The sequence below is a fragment of the Macaca thibetana genome, chromosome 6 (assembly GCF_024542745.1).
Source record: "Macaca thibetana thibetana isolate TM-01 chromosome 6, ASM2454274v1, whole genome shotgun sequence".
In the NCBI taxonomy this organism is placed as follows: domain Eukaryota; kingdom Metazoa; phylum Chordata; class Mammalia; order Primates; family Cercopithecidae; genus Macaca; species Macaca thibetana.
In genome coordinates, this window is record NC_065583.1 from 83,121,263 (window position 1) to 83,143,648 (window position 22,386).

The 22,386-nt window shown below is 36.6% G+C and overlaps 1 pseudogene; it reads left to right on the forward strand.

Moving 5' to 3' along the window:
- Nucleotides 1-13,367: 13,367 nt before the first annotated feature.
- LOC126956143 (keratin, type II cytoskeletal 8-like) overlaps nucleotides 13,368-22,386 on the forward strand; it is a 30,598-nt pseudogene continuing 21,579 nt past the window's right edge.

A 22,386-nucleotide genomic window follows, 5' to 3' on the forward strand; every position in this document is an offset into this window, starting at 1 on the left:
GAAGAAGAAGAAGAAGAAGAAGCAGCAGCAGCAGAAGCAGCAGCAGCAGCAGCAGCAGAAGCAGAAGCAGCAGCAGCAGCATTAACCTTGAATATGTCTTCAACTCCAACCAACTCTCTAAGAGGAAACTGTTGGGCAGGTGAGGGAGAGCTAATCACAGAATGAAATTGTAAGCCAGACCAGGTGTGAGGAGGGGAGGTGATAGAAGGATTATAGGGTGTGGGAGCAGAGACTGAAGAATTGGGACCTGGCTTGGCCTGGTGAGGAGCAGCCTGGGGAGGAGAGAGAGGTCAGATGAGTCCGTAGAAAAGAAGGTTTCATAGGACTCAGAGCTTGGGGTGGAGACTGAAGGAACAGCCAGGAGAGAAAGAAGAAAGATTTGGGACAAGTCACATTGAGAGCAGAGACTAGGGAGGGACCGATGTGTAAAAGAATGCCTGGACATCAGGCACCTCAGACCATTTGCCCATTTTTCGACAAAAAATCATCCAGGTCTTGTAAGATGGAGAAATCAAAAGTGCTGTTTTCTGGCCATTTAGAACCATGGTCGAGTTTGTATTGGGGCCAAGCGACATTGCAGAAGAAAATAAGTTGTTTAGGGTTTAGGTCAGGTGTGAGTTGAAGAGTTTTTAAGTTCTTGAGAACACAAGCTAAGGGAGAAGATGGGGGAATGGAGGGTGGAAGATTACACATAGTGAAGGAGGTGAGTTTTAAAAGAAAGGTAGAGACAGGGAGAAGGGGGTGGTGAGAAGCCCTGGGCAGTAATGTGGGTGAGCAGCCAAAGCAGGCATCCCCACAATTGACTTGCCACCAAGGGAATGTGGGTGAATGACCAAGGCAGGCATCCCCGCGGTGATCAGACACCAATGCAATGTGGGTGAATGATCAGGGCAGGCATCCCTGCAACAATCAGACACCAAGGAAAGACTGTCTTGCTGAGTCTGTGACTGGCACCAGAGTTTTGGGTCCATGGATAAAATGTGTCTCCTTTGTCTCTGCTAGAGAGAAAAAGAACTGGATTTGGAAGGACAGGGAGATTGAAGGGTAGTGAGAGAGACTGGAGAAGAGAGTAAATAAATCGCTTACCCAATTTGAAATTGGTGAGATGTTCCTTGGGCTGGTCTGAAGACCCAAGGTCATAGGTGGATCTCCTCATGGAGTGAGGGTGAGGACAGGGGATTGGTCTCCCAAAAGGAGACCCTGTCCCAGGTCTTCAGCACCAATTGTCACGCGCCTCCATGTGAAGAGACCACCAAACAGGCTTTGTGTGAGCAATAAAGCTTTTCAATCACCTGAGTGCAGGCAGACTTAGTCTGAAAAGAGAGTCAGCAAAGGGAGATAGGGGTGGGGTAGTTTTATAGGATTTGGGTAGGTAGTGGAAAATTACAGTTAAAGGGTGTTGTTCTTTTGTGGGCAGGGGCTGAGCTCACAAGGTGTTTGGTCGGGGAGCTCCTGAGATTCATTGTCCAGTAGAAGGAATGTCACAAGCTTAATTGATCAGTTAGGGTGGGGCAGGAACAAATCACAAAGGTGGAATGTCATCAGTTAGGACAGGAATTGGCTATTTTCACTTCTTTTGTGGTTCTTCAGTTGCTTCGGCCATCTGGATGTGTACCTGCAGGTCACAGGGGATATAATGGCTTAGCTTGGGCTCAGAGGCCTGACAATTATGATATCAAATATTCTCAACCTCTTATCCTCTCATTATTTTGGTAGCATTTCTTCATAGCACCTGGCATTTTCAGAACTGCACTTTTTTCAGTTATATTCATTTTTTAAACTTGGATTTAAAAGAAAGCCTTGAAGCTAGTAAGACAAAACAGACTGTTTTTAATACTATGTTTGGTAGTAAACAAGGCAACTGGGCACGTGAGTCTTTCTTTTTTTGATTTCTCTTGTGGTGAAGGAGTTTCTGAGATTGTCTTAGTGGTCAACTTTTAGCTCTTAATCAGGTTAGGTATCCTCATTTGAGTGAATGGCTTTATTTCATTTTTTTGGGCTAGCTCTGATGTTTTCTACATATTTGGAGTGACGTTGTTTTTCGAAATGAAATAATAAAATACAGAAATACCCAGAAAAATATTGTATTCTGTGTGAACAAAATGGTGACCCTGGCCAAGGAAGGCTTTCCAAATCCTCAGAACAGTCCATTCATTTAACGACAATTTTAATTTACTGAAATTTTGCAAAATTTTAACTTACTGAAAGCTTATTATGTATCAGCTCCTTCATATGTTTTATGTTATTTAATCCTGTGAACAGCACAGGGAATTTGGAATTATTAATATTATCATTTCTAAAGATGACTAATGCCAAGAGAGGTTAAATAACATTCCTAAGGTGACATAACTCATGAGTGAGACACTCACGAGTCTCTCACTCATGAGTGAGTGAGACACTCACGAGTCTCTCACTCATGAGTGAGTGAGACACTCACGAGTCTCTCACTCATGAGTGAGGCACTCACGAGTCTCTCACTCATGAGTGAGGCACTCACGAGTCTCTCACTCATGAGTGAGGCACTCACGAGTCTCACTCACTCATGAGTGAGACTCAAACTATTTTTTTGAGTATTAACTTGCTTTATTTATTTATTTATTTATTTTCTTCTTAGTTTTTTTTTTTTTACCTTTTTAAAATTGAGGTGCATTATACTTATAAAATATACCACCTTCACCATTTCTAAGGGTGGAGTTCAGTGAAGATTCAAATTTGAATTTAATTCTCAAATTTGTATTTGTAATTCCTATATTATCTTACAGCGAATCCAGATGATAAAAACAACTGAAAAAACCTCAAATAGAACAAAATAAGAGTCAATTTTTATATAATAAAAGCAAAGATGAATCAATGTTAGTAAAATTATGTATGTGCTATGTTATCTCAGAAAATTCAAAGAATTGTATGAGATAAATAGATGATAAACATAGTCATCTTTGTATAATACCAGTTATACAATTTCTTATGGAAAATTAATTGCACACCTTTTTTCTTCCCTACAGCATTGAACTTTATTTTTTTTTAAAATCCATTTGCGAAGCTCTGCTTTGGAGCCTGGAATATTAAACTGTCATCTCACAACCAAAAAAGGACAAGAGTAAACTAAAAGTATTTTTGGCATTGTTTAATATTTGGAGGGAAATAAGCGAGCTGTAATATAACAGAGCAGAAAGCTCCTTGCTGTCATGATTTGACTACTGCTTTTAACCCCAGAATTAAACAGAACAGACAAAACACATTTCCTACAGCCCACAATGAAGTAATATTCAGTTTTGCAGCACCATTTTTGGAGTCAAGGACACTATCTTTAAATCTACTCTTTTTGTCAAAACCCCTAAGCAGGAGACCTCATCCAATGTGGTCACAGCACAGTCATTCTGTTATTTAAAGAATATTTCTTTTGCATTGGTGGACCCCAGGTGCCTACTCTGTTGAAATTAGAGAGTGAAATGTTCTTAAGGCTTATTCTATTTGGCAAATCAATGTTTTAAAAGAAAGACTTTAGAGTACTATTTCAAAAGATGGAATTTAGAGAGTTGTAGCTGAATGCCATCTACATGGAACATACTTAGCCACCTGCTACTGTAAAGAGATGTTTTACCCATCCATTTGCAAGTTTTTTTTTTTAATTTAAAGAAATTGCTGCTGAATAAGACACTCTCCTGTCTTTCATGCCACATTCTCTTACCATTTTTCTTCTTAGTTTGAATTTTAAGAGACATTTGCATGAGAACAAGTCATCTTCATTTGAAGCTTTAGCTGTCTGAACTTCTGATGGATTGACCTCCGGTCGTAATTATTGATGGGGAAGCTTCAAAAGGCTGCAATACCCCATCCTTTATCTTAGGCTCCATTCCCTTTATCTGATACGTTCCTTGCTGTTAACCTCAATGGCAGTTCTACCTTTCACTGACTCTAGCAAATCCTCAGCTCCCTTTCCCCTTCTTTTGACCTTTGGTCAGTGGCCTCATAATTCGCCTGAAATGGTTAGCTTTTCACTTCAAAATGTTTGGTAACAGTCATTTTGCTGGCTGCTCCCAGTTATTGCTTCCTTCAGACGTGCCTTCATATAAGGCCACAGGCTTCCTAGTGTGGCAGCAGTTTCATATTTCCAGTGTACAATGGCACCTGCTAACTTATAACCATTGTTGAATAATTAAGTTGTTTTAGTTGAGACGCTTCCTTGACCCTTCTAACTTGGGCAGGTATCTTTGCCTTGCACTACCACAGCATCTTGTGCTTCTACCATCGTAAGGATCATCACATTGCTGCAATTGCTTATTTAAATTTCTGTAAACTCTGTAGACTTAAAGATTACATTAAATTTATTTATATCCTCAACCTGCTAACACAGTGCCTCATGTTTAGTAAGTGCTTAATAAATATTTACTGAACAAATGAATATTGATAAACTATTATATGTGTGGCACTTTGTCAGGATCCATTGGGGAAGTCCACTAAAAGCAGAAACATGGGTTCAATTTTTTGCAAGTAGTTATTTGTATGTCTGGAGCTGTACAGCTCATAATATTTATCTGTTCCACAAATAAACAATGAGGGAGATGTGGGGGCAAAGAGATGGGGGTAGGTATTTCAGAAGAATAAACTTATACACAAAGACACAGAGGTAGGGAAATGAGAAAGAACAGGTAAGAGGTCTGAGGTGGCTTCCAAGCCACTCAGCGCTAAACAAATTTTGTTTTTCCTGCTATTCCAGCCTATGGAAGTCTACGAGTTTCACCTCAAATTCACTTATTACAGGATGTTTTTCATGTTTTCTAAAAAGCTATATTATTTGAGTCCCTTCAGAGTTTTGTACAACTTTCATGGAACTGAGCTATTTTGAATTGTAATCAGTTGTGTGCATACTATTGTATCTTACCTGCTCATCTGTAAACTCTGAGTTGAGAGTCTGTCTCTTACTCATCTCTGCATCTTTTGCTCAACATAGAAATTGACCACATTGTAGGTACACATTGTTATTATATTACTCTTTAATTTTAGGGTGAACATTCTTATTAGTGTTTTATAGTTGAAAGAAATGAAGAATGCTCCCTTCTTTAGGTTTAGTCCACCAAACATCCTTCTCTGCAGCTATTTGACTTTATGGACCAACATATATAGCCATTGGTAATTTAGCCATGGGCTTGCTTGAAGGCTTGTGTATGAAGTTTCGATACTGTGAGAAGCAAAGTGGTACCTTCTGTAATAACAGAATAATTTTAAAATATTAAAACCAACAACAAATAGGTAAAAAAAAATTTAAATATGATTTTTAAGCTAGAGGTAAAAACCATGTTTGAACTAGGGAGTGAATATGTTAACCACAGAAATAGATTTTTGTTCTTTCTTCTTTGCAATTTCTTCAACTGGAGAAAGTTGGGGTAGTTATGAAGGATACTTGCAATATCTGAAAGCATCAGCTTCTCATTGACATGGTGCAACTAGACTGTGCCTTTAGCTATGTGCCGGCAAGAATCCTATACTGTTTCTGCAACATGAAACAGTTAAGAAGCTAGGAGATTTCTATTTCTCATAGCTTAGCTGTGTGATCTTCAGTGTCAGGTAATTCATACAGACCTTATTCCCATAATTTTTTAAAGAATGCATTTCAATTAGATGATCTTTGGGATCCCTTCCAGCTTCAGATTTCTAGATTTTTCTGATATTGTAGGAAAAACAAGGATAAAGATGGTTGACACAACTTTTCTTTCCATATTACGCTTGTGATTAGTCTTACTGCAATGGGACCTATTATGGCTGAGCTTTCCATAATATGAAAAGGAAGAACATTCATAGTCATTATTTCCCTTTAAGCATTTACTTTGTTCTACAGGATAAGGGTTTTCCAAGTTCTGTACGTTGCATATATTGCCCAGAAATGGTGCATATGGCGTAATAAAGGTGAGAGTCAAAAGATCCAGGTGAGTTATTTCTTCTCTCAAAAAGACAGTAGACTCGATTGTAATTTTCAGCACATTTTGAAATAGCTTAAACTTAATTCCTTAATTTGTTTCATTGAGTTACACTTTTTTTTTTTTTTTTCCAAAGGAGGAGCGCACAAAGAATGTATAATTTGTTTGGGTTTCTAATACCACCATTTATCTCTTCATTTCTAATGACACTGAATGATAATAATGTATCTCAGAAAGTGGAGAGAGAGTATAAATTGTCTTTGTTCTGAAATGAAGAGATTCCTTCAGATAACTGAGGATATCAAAGAGGGATATGAAAATAGAAATGAAAACCCACTCTCTTCTGCTTATAGAAAAACATTTAGGCACTAAGAGTGGGTGAACAAGTAGAGAGAGAAATTTTAAAAAGGGAAAAAATGAGAGAGACATTTGTTAGTATTGTTCTCTTAAAATTTTTGAAAATAAGTACATTGAATTTTGTTTTGCAAAGTAGGTGATTTTATTGAGTCTTTAAAATAGAACATCTCATTTTGAGTAATTTTAAATTTTAAAGTTTTTAGAAGATTTCAAATTTCAATTCTGTTAAGCAGAATTCAATTTAAAATATATATTTAATTCCATATGTAAATGCTAAAACTGAAATGATGTTGATTTTTTTCATAACACCAGAGATTAAATAATTAATTTCCATTTACTAATTTAAACACTTTTTGTAGAGCTCTTAATCCATTCATTTCTCCATTTCCACAAGTTAAAAGAAAAAAAATCACCTAGTACATTTTACCTATTGTTTATTTTTCTCTATATGTGCTTGCTTATATAATACTAACCTAAAACTCTTTGGTACACAATTCTTCAAAGTTTAGTTCCATTGTTTTACATCACCACCATTTTGCTCCATAAATCCCTCATAAAAAATTTGTCAAAGTGTATAATTTGTAACATTGAATAATTTTACTTCAATCCAAGAGTAGCTTTTCCCTATAGAACACTCTATTTTGTGTCAAAAAAAGCATGTAATAGGACCAAAGAACAAGTTTGACACCATTCGGAAATCCTGCTCTTAAGTTTAACTCCCTTCATTTCATACTGTATGGGGTCCACTTTGTACTGTATTTGGCCCTGTAGGCACTTTAACTTAAAGATCTGATTTAGCTTAACTCTTAAATATGCCCCTAAGTCACATCTTCAAATAATACATTTCCCTTTTGAGAGACTATGGGAAAAAAGAGAACTTATTGTACTCTGGCAAGAGTTACATATAGAGGAAAGCAGGGCAAGACCAAGCAGGTAGGTAAGTGTAGAACAGCACTTGAAATGCTTTAAAACTTCCAGAAACTGTCTTCTTGAGCAGAAATTGTTTTAGGGTAGAAGCCCTCAGGGCCTCAAAGGCACAGGCTTCAAGCCATTTTCTGCCAGGTCAAAGGGTTGATCACAGTTGGGAAAAGACATTTTCATTTTCAACTGCAAAATTGCTCTTCATTTCTGCAAAACAACATGGAAAGTGAAACTGGAAGCAAGCCAGGCACTTTGCTGGTTTTGCTTTGGGTGTGAGTTTGTTCACATAGCTCTAAGTTCAGAATCTAATGTTATGCTCTAGAAATGCCATAGTGTATTGTTAGAGGATATAATGTCACACTGAGGACCATTTATTTCACAAAAGGAATGTTAGTTGCTAAAATGCAACCAGATACTATATGTGTGTATGTGTGTGTGTGCATGCGTGTGTTTACATTACATGTACATGAAAATACTCTAAAGTTTTTATTTAAAGATGTGAAAGGATAGCATCTTAAACAGCCACAGAACTAGAAAGCTAAATTCCTTCACTTTTTATTTAGAGGCAGGTTTCTCTAAATACCTGATTTACCTCTAGAGTAGGAGAGAAGAGTATGGATTGCTTTTGGTGAATTCTTCCTCCTGCTATAATTATTGAGATTAATCACTGCAGGAAATGCCCCTATGTTTGCAACAAAGCCTGCATTTCTGAGCTCAGAGAATAACATGAATATTTTGTCAAAAATCATTGAAATGATGTAGTCTCTAATTTTTTAATACCTGATACGTTTGTCCATGTTTTATTAATGTCTCCCAGACCTACATATAGCAGATTCTCAGCAGCATACTTAACATGATTGCCTTTTTTGCACTTTTTCAGAGCATTGAGTTTGGAGAGAGTAGCTTCAGTGCAAAGTAATGGAGCTTAACACCCTGATTTGAGGTGGGACTCCTTCGAAGCACCCTTGTGCCATTTCATTACTATAGGTTTGCTCTTCTCAGCTGAGTTGCAGATTATTCCTGTGATGAACTTGTTTTTTTGTCTTTTGTTTTTTATCTCTTCCATACTTTTTCATAGCACCCAGGATATCTGCACACAGTATACACTGAAGTATATGCTTAATAATTAAGAACGTATTTTCAGTGTTGGTACAGTAAATATTATAATCCAATCATTGTGGAAGGCTGGAAATTCTTTTGTTTGCTTGGCTGGCTCCTGCTAAAAAGGCTTCTGGGTGCTTGGGGCCCTCACATTCCACTAGGTCCTGGAGGAGACTGCTCTATCCTGTGGCACTTAGCCGTGAGACTAGCTGAACTCATTTTTGGACTGCCAACCCCAGAATTCCGCAACCCAGTCAAAACCAATGAATTTGGTCTTCTTACCCCTTAAAAAATAAAGAAAAACGCTAGAAAAATGACACTTTGATTTTAAAATGCATTTTCCACAACACTTCATGGGTGAAGTCTTGAAGAAAGAATTATCTTGTTCCTGTTTTAAAAGCAAACAAATTCCTGGTGTATTTGATAATTGAGCACTTCTTAGCTCCAGCATGTTCTCTGGCTTCTCACCTGTAAAGCAAGCTTTCTCTGACCTGGGTTAACAGACTTAACAAATGCGGAGAGGGAAGGCCCTTTCTTGGACTTCAAGCTGGGTGGTGGAAAGGAGAAAAGCATGCAATTTCTAATTGGGGGTGTGGAGAGGTCCTGGTGAAGATTACATGTAAATGACATTGAGGAAATTTTCTGAAAGGCTCTTCTTAAGAATACCTTTGGAAAGTACATTAAAAAGTAGATATAATCATCTATTTTCTTAATGTAAGTTCAAGGTATTTTTTCCACAGGTGATTCATAAACAACTTCATCAATTTAGAAAATGTCTGTTGATATTTCTCTCTCTCTCCTTCCTTCCTTCCTTCCTTCCTTCCTTCCTTCCTTCCTTCCTTCCTTTCTTTTTCTTTCTTTCTTTCTCTCTTTCTTTCTCTCTTTCTTTTTCTTTCTTTCTTTCTTTTTTTCTTTCTCTCTCTTTCTTTCTTTTTCTTTCTCTCTCTCTCTTTCTTTCTTTCTCTCTCTTTCTCTCTTTTCTCCTTCCTTCCTTCCTTCCTTCCTTCCTTCCTTCCTTCCTTCCTTCCTTCCTTCCTTCCTTCCTTCCTTCCCTCCTTCCTTCCTTCCTTCCTTATCAGAGGCAGGGTCTTCCTGTCTCCCAGACTGACATGCCGTGGCTGAATCAAGGCTCACTGCAGCCTCAAGCTCCTGGGGTCAAGTGATCCTCCTGCCTCAGCCTCCCAAAAAGCTGGGACAGCGTTTGTACACCACCATGCTCTGCTAATTTTTGTTTTAATGTTTTGTAGAGACAGGGTTTCCCTATGTTGCCTAGGCTGGTCTCAAACTCCTGGGCGCGAGCTATCCTCCTGCCTTGGCCTCTCAAAGTGTTGGGATTACAGGCACATGCCCTGCACCTGGCCGATATTTTCTTTATGTTTTTAGTGTCATCAGCTTTTAGATTAAATGTCATAAAACACTTTGCAGTTCCTCAATTTCATATTTCCACAGTTCCTACTTTTGGAATGTAACCTAAAATATTCAGCAAAGCCTCACTCAGTGAGTACAGTGCAATAGTACATTCAAAGCTAATTGAGAGAGAGAATGAATCTGTTGTTTTTAATCCATGAATAAGGACAGCTGCACTGATAGGTGTAATCCATTCATGAACCAACCCAAATGCTTGTCTTATGCACAGCTGGCAGTGTTGTTCTGCAAGGTTCTTAAATCTCTCTTTTGTTGGAAGTAAAATCAAAGGAGTGTGATTTTCAGAAGGCACTGGGGCTATAGCTTAGCCAATCTGTTTTGTTGATCCAAGACAAATTTTTAATGCAAATTAATTCACCACTACACATTCCAAAAGCTGACACCAGGTTTAATTTAGATGAGGTCCTTTTTGTATCTTGGGGTCACTGTAGTATAGATAGTAAATGGGCATCTAAAAATATTTGGGCTTTCACAATTGGGAAATACCAGGTGGAGAAATCTAAAGGTGATATTTATGGAGTTCCTACAGGAAATTTTGGCATAGTGGTCAAGACTAGAGTTTCTCAAACTTTAGTGTGGGTCTGAATGGTCTGAAAAGCTTATTAAAACAGATTAATAAATCTCAATCTCATAGTATCTGATTCGGAAGGCAAGGTCTAAAGAATCTGTGTTTCTAACAAGTTCCCAGGTGTTGCTGCTGCTGCTGGTCTTGGACTGCACTGTGAGACCCATTGGTCTATATCCCACCATACCCCAGTATCTTCTAACCCCACTAAAGATTCCTCCCGGTCTCCTGGCAGATTTGGAAAAGTTGAAAGAAATGGGTGATAGAGTTAAACAGGATGAAGAGGTGTAGAGATGCTCTGGGCTGATTGGTAGGCCACACACAGAAATGAAGGAAACTATAAAATCTAAAGACCTATTTCTTTGCTACTGAGATTTATCTCTGCTTAGCTCTATAAAAGAAAGCAAAGTTGACATTTATGTGATGGCAAACCGTAAGGCACCCACTGCCAGCACGAGCAGTTCTGACTACCCACTGTTATTTTTAAATGTTTCAGACACCCTGGGAGAGAGTGCAAAAAAACAGACTCCTGATCTAAACAATATGAGAAAAAGGATTCCAGATAGTACATTTCACACAAAGGCATTTTTTTCCCCCACTAATGCAGGTTAGAAGACACTGTCATATAGCAGCAATTATTTTAGCAAGGGAAAAAAGACATAAAGGGCCTTTTCATAAAGATTTTCAGACCTAAATATTTTACCACTATTTACCAATGAAGTTGAAATGCGGGTTATTTTATTTGGGAACCTTTCTTGCTCATCAAGAAAAGGTAAGAAATGCTGTGTACAACATGTGGTTTTTATAAAAAGGTACCTTTGTTCAAAATATCTAAACAATTTGTGCCCACTCCCACAGACCTTCAGCAACTAAGGATGATGGTCTTTGTACCCAAGGTAAGGTGCACATATGAACATTTTGGTTGCATTTTCTGGGTACCATAAGTCCAAAAGGAGAACTCTGATTTACAGTCAACAGCTCCAACAAGTGACCCTTGGCAGAAAGGGTCTGCTTTTTCAGCTGGCGCTGTTGTTGAAGTTCAGAGGAATAGCTCATCTGTCTCTATTTCAGGCATCTGGCAAATGGAGAACTGTTTCAGCATTCTCCATTCCACTAAACGCTTACAGATGACTTCCATATTCTGGAGCATCTGCTGGTTATCTCATTTTGAGTTATTTTTCCCGTTGTGTTTTGAAAAGACTCTCTCTCTAGCTTTTATTTTGTAAACCCATTATTGTTGCTGTCTTGGTGTTTGGGGAGATCAACAGATGTCCCTGGTGTTACCTCAGGAGGTAGGCCAAACCTGTGGATAACTTGAAAAGAGAAATGGTGATTTTGTTAAAAAAGAAACAAAAAAAATAAATTAATGAAAAACCGAGCTGAATCACAATTGTAAAATATATTCAGGAAATGATTCATGGGCCAAAAGTAAACAGTCATCAATAATTTTAGGATCTTTTTTTGAAAGTTCTTAAAAACAGTACTCAAAGAACTTCTACATACTTACACAGTTGCTATGTGTGATGCATGTACGTGATATAAGTGTTATTTTGAATTTATTATTGTAAGTGAATACACTCATTTTTATTCCTTACCGACGCTTGCCAGGTTGAGTGCTTTGCTCTATACCTTGTAAAATATCAAAACGGCCAAATATCTGGGTTCTTCTCAAGGGAATTTTTCTTCATTTTCATAAAAGATAGACACATATAATTCATAATATATCTGAGCACCTTCATTTGCCTTTTAGAGCACGTGAATGGTGTTCTGCATATATTAAGGCTTTTCTTACTTCCAGTTAATCAGATATATGGGGCACTTACACATGAATTTGAATATTAATGTGTTTTTAAAAGCAGGGTGACTAGTACCATTAAAATCATGATTTTGAATTGATTAATGCCCAATGAAGATTTCTTTGATGCAAGCTACTAATTGGTCAACAAGGAAGGGTGTTCTAATTGCAATCATTTTCTTCAGAAAGAGAAAGCACGATGGGCACGTGATTAGCTAATAGTCTTGTTTCCTTAAATTTTGGAGATCTTCAAATGCAGAAAAGATTAAATAACAACATAAAGACACCCATAATAACACATAATATTTAAAACTTACCACTTAGTCATATTTGCCTTATCATTTTTTAAAGAGACAAACATTACAGATTTAGCCAAAGTCTCCATAACCACGTTTCACCATTCTATTATTTATGCTGTCTTCCCAGAGACAACATCTATCATGAGGTTAATGCACTTGGTTTCCAGTCCATTTCTTATACTTATACATACATATTCTACATATTTATCCAAGGCAATATTCTTGACCAATATATTTTTAAAAACTTAAAAAAAACCCTGTATATACAAATTATCTTGTATCTGTTATTTACAAAAGAATTAGACATCTTCTATTACTAAAGCCACAGAAAACCCAAAACTCCTGAGAAGTCATAGCTTTTCTTACCTGTATAATCTTTAATAGAATATATGACAGTGATAATCACAGGAACATCTGTCCGGTCTTCCTTGGGACTTCTTAATGGATGCAAAAGATTAATTTAAGGTGTTGGACTGTTACTTGGACCCAGACCAGAGGACAAAGCATGAAGGCCAGTCATATTCAAGAGTGTTGTCAGGGAAACAAAATCATCATGTTCTTTATTTGTGAAAATTAAGCAAAATAGATTTTAGTAGCAGCTTGAAAAAACATTTTTGCCATCTTCAGAAGGGGTTGGGTTATTATATTGACATTATCTCCCACTAAGAGAAATGTCAATTTCTGCCCTTAGTTTCAGAAGATACCACCACTGATGGTAATCTCTGTCTTTGTTTAGGGTGAACTTTAAAAGACTAAAGTGAGGCTGCGTATCCTTGCCATATCCGGGGAAAAGACTGTCTTTTTTTTGCAGCAGTCAGAGGTTGTCGGTAGCTTATATGTAGCCTAACAAAAAAGAGACTCTGCGTTTCCGATTGCTCTGTGTCTTACTCATTACTGTTATTCTGAGTATTTCAAGGAATTAACACTTTTGCTAAAAATGATAAACAATGTCTCAGCTCATCTAGTACAGGGGTCCCAACCCCGAGGCCATGGACAAGTATCAGTCCGTGGCCTGTTATGAACTGGCCTGTACAACAGGAGGGGAGTGTCAGGTGAGCCAGCGAAGCTTCATCTGTATTTGAAGCTGCTTCCCATCCCTCGCATTACTGCCTGAGCTAGGCCTCCTGTCAGATCAGTGGCAGCATTAGACTTTTATAGTAGCATGAATCCTATTGTGAACTGTACATGTGCAGCATCTAAGTTGCACACTCCTTATGAGAATCTAATGCCTGACGATCTGTCACTGTCTCCCGTCACCCCCAGAAGGAACTGTCTAGTTGCAGAAAAACAAGCTCAGGTCTCCCACTGATTCTACATTTTGTGCATAATTATTTAATTATATATTACAATGTAATAATAGTTGAAATAAAGTGCACGATAAATGTAATATGCTTGAATTCATCCTGAAACCATCCCTCTGCACTCCCCGCAAACCATGGAAAAATTATCTTCCACGAAACCAGTCCCTGGTGCTAAAAAGGTTGGGGACTACTAATCTAGTAGAACTCCTTATGCGGGGGCTGTGAGTTAACGTGGAGATTTCTGTGATCATAACTGCTTGGGCAATGGACTTCCAGCCTCCCAATATCTCTTTTGGTAGTGATCTTGTCTCAGTAGTAAGTATGGGTTGTATGAGTGATAGGAAAAAAAACCCAGAAAGCTTTATAGGAATAGATCAGGAATAAAAAGCAAATACCTCATGAGAGCCAATACCCAACAAGAAGCTTACTTATTCAATCATCCAGCTTGCTATTTTAGAAAACCCAAAGAAATAAAAAAGTGTCTTTATTTCCTCTATGAATAATGCTAATAGTTAAAAGGTTGCTTTTGACTGCTCATTTCTGTTAGCTCTAAAAAAGTCACCATAAATTTTATCTATACGTGTTTATGTAATCCTGTATTGTGTTCTAAGAATTCAAACATCAAGAAAGCACCATGTCAATAGGTTATAGGTACATAGGCAATTTAGATTTGAAAAATTCTATTTTGAGTATTTGATAACAATTCTAGGTCTATAACTTACTGATATATTTCAAAGGTGTATTTACATATATTAATCAGAGACCCCAAAACAGAACCCTGTTTTTAAATGTAAGACAATAAGCCACCAAAAGAGTGGTGAAGTGGAGAGAATGTGTGACTATGTTCTAAATCCCCTTGTGAAGAAACTTACCTACTCATTTATATGATTCTTTTTCTCTAACTGTGTTGAATTCAACTTGCTAGGCATGCTTTAAAACACTACGTGGAGGTGTGATGTTACAGAATAAATATTTTTAAAAGGCTATAAACTTTGGATTTTTTGGATATTTCACGGTTGAAAATTTCAATATACTGCTTTTTGGTCCTGAGTTTTTATTTCTATTAAGCCTCCCTTTGCCCGGCTTAATAAACGATCACCTCTTGTCTGATTTGTACTCTCATTATAGTTGTGTGACATGGTTAATCTTGTGGTCAGAAACACCTGGAAGTTGAACTTCTTGGAAAACTCTTAAATGAAGACACTCTTGGGTATTTAAATTTAATTTATTTTTGTTTGTTTGTTTATTACCAAGGAAAACTGAGCAATAACCTCAAATTCCAGAACTGTAATTCCTGATTGAATACCCTGCTGATGTAGACTACTGCCTTCTGACATTTCAGATGATCATAGATCTGGTCATTCCATGAGATTCTCCACTGTTCTTGATGATGCCTGGAATTTCAGTTTTGTTTTGAAATGCAGGCTTCTTGAATGTAACATCTTTACATTATCACTCATTTATTCCAAATATAAAACATGGCACAACCTGCCTTAGAGGTTTTGACTAGTTTGAATTTAATTGGGTAATTGGAAGAATTTGGAGATTGAGGGCCCAAGGATAAATATTTGCATAATATACTTAGTCCTAGGTTTGGGTTCATGGGTTTAGTGGATTTCATTTAAAGCTCTGCTATATTTTTCTGAATTGTTAGAATATATGTACCATATTGTATTCAATTTTAGTGATAGCTATCTTAAGGTATCTCACTTTTCACCGACAGATTTTCTCAAGGGTGTCCTCAGTTTCAACACAATTTTTAAACTCTCTCTTCATTAGTTTTTTAAACAAACCATTTAGCATGGGAGTAGGGAAGCCTCAACCCTGGGCACATATTACACTCAATGAAAGTTTTGAGTAAAAAAACAAACAAACAAAAAAAACACAACACTCTAGTTTTCCGTTGTAGTCCAATTAAATCAGAATTGAGGTGGGATGGATGAGGCCTGTGCATTTTATTAAAATGAAAATGCTTTTGATGATTCTAAAATGCAGCTAGGCTTGAGAACTCCTGTCTAAGTACTTAAGCATCATTGTATTATTTATACATTGTAGTTACTATTCCACCTTAAAATGTGACTTTATGATATATTTACGTATCTGACTCCACCACTATAGAAAAACAATCTTAAGTCATAAAATAGAGCTTACTATATTTCATATTTGCTTTAGTGTCTGGTCTCAATAAATGTTTGAATGAACAAATGAATTACAGTGCGAGCCATATGACCCTGTTTTCATTTGCATGAACTAATCAATAAAAGTTGTTTAAATGAGTGAATGGAAGGAAAAAAAAGCAGATCTTCACTTTTAACAGTGTTTGGCACAGATCTCCTGGACTATATTATTAGTAAACACCAGATAATATTTCCATTGTTTGTGTATGAATCTGTCTCTGTAAATTTAAGTATTTTAAAAGATAAAAAAGACTCCGATTATTTGGTTGAGTTTACTGCTTTTTATAATTTTTTGAAATGCCTAGCATCAAGGACTATTGAATGTGTATTGTTACTGACTAAAATAGATTAAAATAAGTAAATTTGATTTTCCCATATTAAAAAAATTTTTAATCTACACTTTTTTTTTTAACTTGCAAGAACATTCTTTCACTCCCAGAACCTTAAAAATCAATGAGTAAATTCCTTTATTACTTGACTTGGGTATAAATCTTTTTCTATATTATGAAGGGTCTGTCAAGACACCTAAAAGTAACAAGAATGCAGCAATTTTTGCATAGTAATTCAAACATTACCAATTCTAATTCTCTACTGAATTTCATTTTTCTACTTCATGTGGGTAAAAGGAAGTTTATCTGCTTCACTCTGATATCCCACATAACTAGGATTCAAATAACTGTGCAGTGAATAGTGAATGTTACACCTTGTTCTTACAGAACTTCACTCTGACAAACTCGAAGAGCTTTAAAACGTGATTGTGTTAATCTTCACAATATCCTTTCTAGGAAGTAACATGACATTTTAATGTAAGAAAATCCAGGTGCAGTGTGAAAAATGCCAACCTGCTTTCTGGAGGGAATGTTTTAAAGATTTAAGATCTCTTTCAAGATTTTTTTTTGTTTATATATTTCAGACCTTAGGCTTTTCAGTGCTATGTTTTGTACCTGGTAAGTTTGAAATGATCCAGATGTTATTTTCAACCCAAAGGACACTTGTTTTTCTTTTAACAGAGACTTCACTACACATGTATTTTTTTTTTTTAAATTTCCTTAAAATTATTGTGTACAGATGGTTTGACTACAGGTGTAACCCGACTGACTTTTGGGATTTTTGCTAATTAATTTCGCTGCTTTAACAAAGATGTGGCTTTCCAATGTGCAAAGACCAGTATAAGTTATAATGACAATGAAAATCATCATACTGCATAATTCTGTACCGCATTTTATTGGTTCGATAATTTTATTTTTCTCTTTGCCTTCAGTTTAATCATATTCCAGTCCATTGTCAACACTACTGTATGAATGCTGTTTCCAAAATGCTTGAATACTTTCAGGATGGTCTTGCATGCCAGAGTGTTGTACTGAAGACACCCACACACTGTGACCTGCCTTCAGGTAGTTATTCTTCCACCCACAAACCTATACTCAAATACCTCATTGTTTATTGATTTCAGATATAGTCACTGCTACTTGAATACATCATTTAATTGAATTCTTCCATGCATTCAAACTGTTTCCTCTCCCTGCAATGCACATGTACCTTTTCTTCATCTAGCTAAATTCTACTCAGCTTTCAAGATTCAACTTAAGAGACATCCACACTATAATCAATGGACCATATAGTAATTGTTGAGTTATTTGCTCCAATAGACACTGGCTTCTTGAGGAAAGAAACAATATATTATATGTTTCAATGTCAGTATCTAGTATAATAACTTCCATATAGTAGACATACTAAAAAATGTCTCTGTTAAATGAATAATTTTCTTCTTATTATGTATATGCTTAAATAAAGTTTCAAGTGTTTATTACCAATATTACCCACCTAATTTTTATATTAATGGTAATACTTAAAACAATTGAGAGATAATATTTTGACATAGTGATTTTCTTCATGATAGTAGAATTATCATATGGTAGAAGTTGATGTTATGCAAGCAATACAGAAGTGTTGAGCTCTTTACCATATTGTAGACCTTATTCACTGAATGCAAGTGATATTCATTGAGATAAATCACATTTTGGACTTTAATTAAAAGATAATGCCTTAGGGTTCAATTACTTTTTAAATTCTATGCAGATTTTCTAGTAAAATCTTGACCCTTTTCACAGGTCTTCCTTTAGCCCACCTCCATTTGAAGGTGGGAGGTCTACTCTTCAAATAGTAATCTTTTGTAATATTCTTAAAAGGATGTCACCATTACTTCCAACTTGGCATAAAATCAGATTGTATTCATCTGCCCCTAATTGGCAATGTGAAACATCTTATGAAACATTTAGGGGTAAGAACTAATGCTTATGGAGTGCTGCTTGAAATATTTGAAGCCATCTAGTCTTAGTTTAGGTGCTAACTGGGAATCAAGCCATGCTACTGGGATGCAGCGTTATTTCCAATTTGGGGTTATTACAAAAAAAGCAGCAGTGAACATCTGTGTACAGTATCTGTGGGGTATTAGTTCCAGGACCCCCTTGGATGCTGTTTTAGGCCCTCATAGATTTGTTATCTTGTGCTTTGGCATGATTCCTTCAGCTTGCAGTAAGAGGCATTGTAGAAAATTGTTGTGTAGAACCTGCTGTCATCTTGACTGCCAAGATGGGGGGATTTCAAATGTGACTGCTCATGAGAACCACTTGGGGAGATACCCATGCTTCACTTTAGACCTGCTGAATTAGAATCTCTGGGAGTAGTCCTGGAGATTAGTATTTTGTTCTTAAACTTTTTATCTTGAAATAATGTAGACTAACATGGAAGTTTCAAAAATAGTATAGAGAGTTCCTTCATTCCAGTCTTCCAGCTTTACCCAATGATAACATCTTAATAACTTTAATAGAATAATCTAATACAGAAAACTGACAATGGTATAATACTATTAACTACAGACCTTAATTTGGATTTCAGGAGATTTACTGGAGTCATTTTTCACGTATTATTTTATAAAATTTTATCACATTTGTAGATTTTTGTAACTACCACCACAATCAAGAAACAGAATGGTTTCATCAACCCCCAAAACTCCCTTGTGTTAGCTTTTATACTTACACTCTATTCTCCTTGGTGGCCACTAATCCTTGGTGGCCACTAATCTCTTGTCTAGTTCCATAGTTTTGTCATATCAAGAATGCTATATAAATAGAATCATAAATTATGTAATCTTTTGAATTGGCTTTTTTTTTTTTTACTCAGCATAATCCCATTGAGATCCATCCAAGTTATTGTATCTAACAAAACTTTGCTCCTTTTATTGCTGAGTAGTATTCTGTTGTATGAATGTACCACAATTTGTTTATCCATTCACCCATTGAAGTATATTTATTTCCAGTTTGGTATTATTACAAATAAAGCAGCAGTGAACGTTTGTGTACAGTAGTTCCTCAGTATCTATGGAGAATTAGTTCCAGGAAAAAATGAAGAAATCATATAGCAAAGTAATTGGTTAGTCAATCTAGTTGTAATTATTGGAGGAAATTGCTAAAAGTAGAACCACTGAAAAATAACTACAGTTAGCAGACATTTGTGCCTTTAAGGTGATAGGTGAGACAGACCGTGAATTTTTAAAACATGAAATGAAATAATAACTTTTGTACTTTTATGATATGCTGAACACACACCATCCTGGCAACTTGCAAAGCATTAAGATGCTAGCTTCATGGGTAGGTGAAGTATAATAGAGTTTAGATGATTACAAATCATCTCACTTGTGATTTGGCACTTACTTCTCAGATTAACAAATCATGTAAAAATGATTCAACCATTGCACATTAAAAGCTTGGAGATAAAGTTAACTGTATGTATTTCACTGAGTTTAAAAAGATTTTCTATAACTCTTCACACTGTCCTGCAACATTACACACAATTTTAATAAGTTATTGTGGAAATACAAGGTAAAGGCTTATTTCATTAATACATTATTGGAGAAAACATGAAAATTGCTTTTAAATGCTACTTTTGTTCAGGCATGATCTGAACAAGAGTGACTTAGATGTTAGAAATTGTGGTCATTCTCATTTTTAAAGAATACCAGTGAGTCATATTTTTGCAAGTTGATCTCAAAGAATTTGTCTAAGAGACTAAAAAGTATATATTACATTGGTTATTTAGAACTTTATTTGATTATTTAGTAGAGTTGGCTGTGTTTTATAGAATATCATTATAAAAGATAGAGTATATAATAATAATAATAAATAACTGTTAGTTTCCATGTTCCATCCTCTCTTCATTCAAGCCTCTCAAACACATTGAACATGATGGTTCTAGCTAAGTAACTAAAAGACAATTTTAAAAATTGCCTATTTAGCAATATTTCTATCAAAATAGTAGGCTACCTCCTAGAACATTAAAAAAGTTGGCTAATTATTGAAATAAGCAGCTCTTAAATGTCAGAATCTTATTTCAGTGAAGATTTGTTGCTTGCTCACATCACATAGTCCATGGCAGTCTGGCATCTCTTTTCAAAATAGTGATGCAGAAGCTCATCCTCTCCCTTCATCTATTGGTGCCTGTTCAACACATGACCTTCATGCTTGCCTCAGAAGTGGAAAGAGAGTGGAGGATTGCTTGTGGGAGATTTAAGGGACCAGGCATTGAAATGGCACCTATTCCATTGACCAAAGTGGAGTCTTACAGCCCCACCACCTTTAAGGAGGATGGGAAATATAGTGCTCATGAGAGGCAGGAAAAAGAAATGGGTTTAGTAAGAAGATAGCAGCATTTGAGTTTCACTCTTTAATTAAGTCAAAGTAGTAATACTAACACTATGTTGGCCATGGAAGTAGGCCACTCAAATCTCCTTCAAGAGGACCTGATGAGGGGAGCATAGTTGGTTTATAGCCCCAGCCATTACACATTTGAGTCAATACATCAAGCTGCTGTGAGTCAATGATTGAGCTTAGTGGGAATGTAAGAAACAGACCATTAATGCTCAAAGTGAGATTTCTCCAAGAGCAACTGGTTCTTAGAGTCCACCATTGACCTGGCCTGGCCAAGATGTTCTTGGAACCGCACTGTTTTCAGAGATTGCTTCTAACCATTTTTTTCTTCCCTCTCTTCTTTCATAAGTGTCAGACCTATAGGATGGTCTAAAGGCTCTTCTTGTCACTGTTACTCCCAATTTTCTCTTTCACAGAACAACCACAATAAACCTCTTGACTGTCTAATTCTATTTTGATTTTTCCTTACTGGAGGACCTGAACTGACACAAATGGAGCTGGGATTGATTTATTTAGAAAATAAGACAAGATGAGTTTTGAGAATGAGTCACTCCCTACCTGGCTAACAAAGATGAGCTTGTTTTAAGGGGAATGTGCAGCATGGATAATCCCCACCACAAAATAATGGCCTAATTACTCAAGGGCCCTGGGAAAATGTCCTGGTATAGAGAAATAATTTTGCTGGTGCAATGTTTCAGGCATTTAAGGGATATGCGGAGAACAACTCCTTTTTAAGGACTGTGGAGTTGCCTAGTTACTACTAGCTTGTATTGACACTGAGGGTAATTAACAGACAGTTAAATACTTTGGTATCTTATAAAAATCCCCTCCACTTCTGTGGAAAGACCAGCCTGGAGTCATGTATTAGTCATTCAAGGCTGTCATAATAGAATGCCACAGGCTGCATGACTTAAACAACAGAAATTTATTTCTTAAATTCTAATGACTGGAAGTTCAAGTTCAGGGTGCCAGTGGAATTGGTGTATGATGAGAGCTCTCTTCTTGGCCTGCAGATGACCAACCAGTTTTTTGCTGTGTCCTCATATGGCCTTCCCTCTCTGCATGGTCAGAGATTAATTTTAGATTAGATTAGAGGTTTTTTGATCAAGGGAAGCAGAATATAAGGCAGGATAATTGAAAATTCATTTACTTGGTAGTACTTTCTCAGGAGATGTGATTCAGTATCTTGCAAGGACTGAAGGGAATGAGGAAAACTTATTGCTGAGGTGACCATTCAGTGTATGGAAAATCAAAGGGCCATGCTGAGTAAAGTAGAAATTCATTAATTTTCTTGCTATATTGTAGAAAAAGGAATAAAATGTTTCAGGGATGTGGACATACTGGAATGGATATATTGTGCAAGGCCAGAAGGCCCACCAGATGATTATGTTCTGTCACTAAGGCCATGAGGAATGTTCTGGTGGAAGGGTCATTAGCATCACTGAGAAGTTCAGCAGTGTATCTTCTCTTTAGGTTAGGGCTGATAGCAGGTGAGGGGCCTACAGAGCTGGGCTCTTTAATAACCATGTGGATGATGAGGCACCAAAATAATAAACACCAGGGGGTGCCATTTAAAATCAGAAACCAGGAGGTTACAATTACTATAACAATGAGAAAGTTCAGCGGGCAGTCAAGATTCAGGTAGATCAAAGGATGGCTATAGAGAAAAAATAGATGGGCAGCCAACAAGAGTGTTGCTTAATATGTAGAACCAGAACATGGTAAGAATGGAAGAGCAGGAGGCTGCGGGGAGACACTTCAACAAGCAATCATAATTCCTTGCTCAGCTTCCAGATCTAAGCTAATTTTCAAATATAGCAGCTA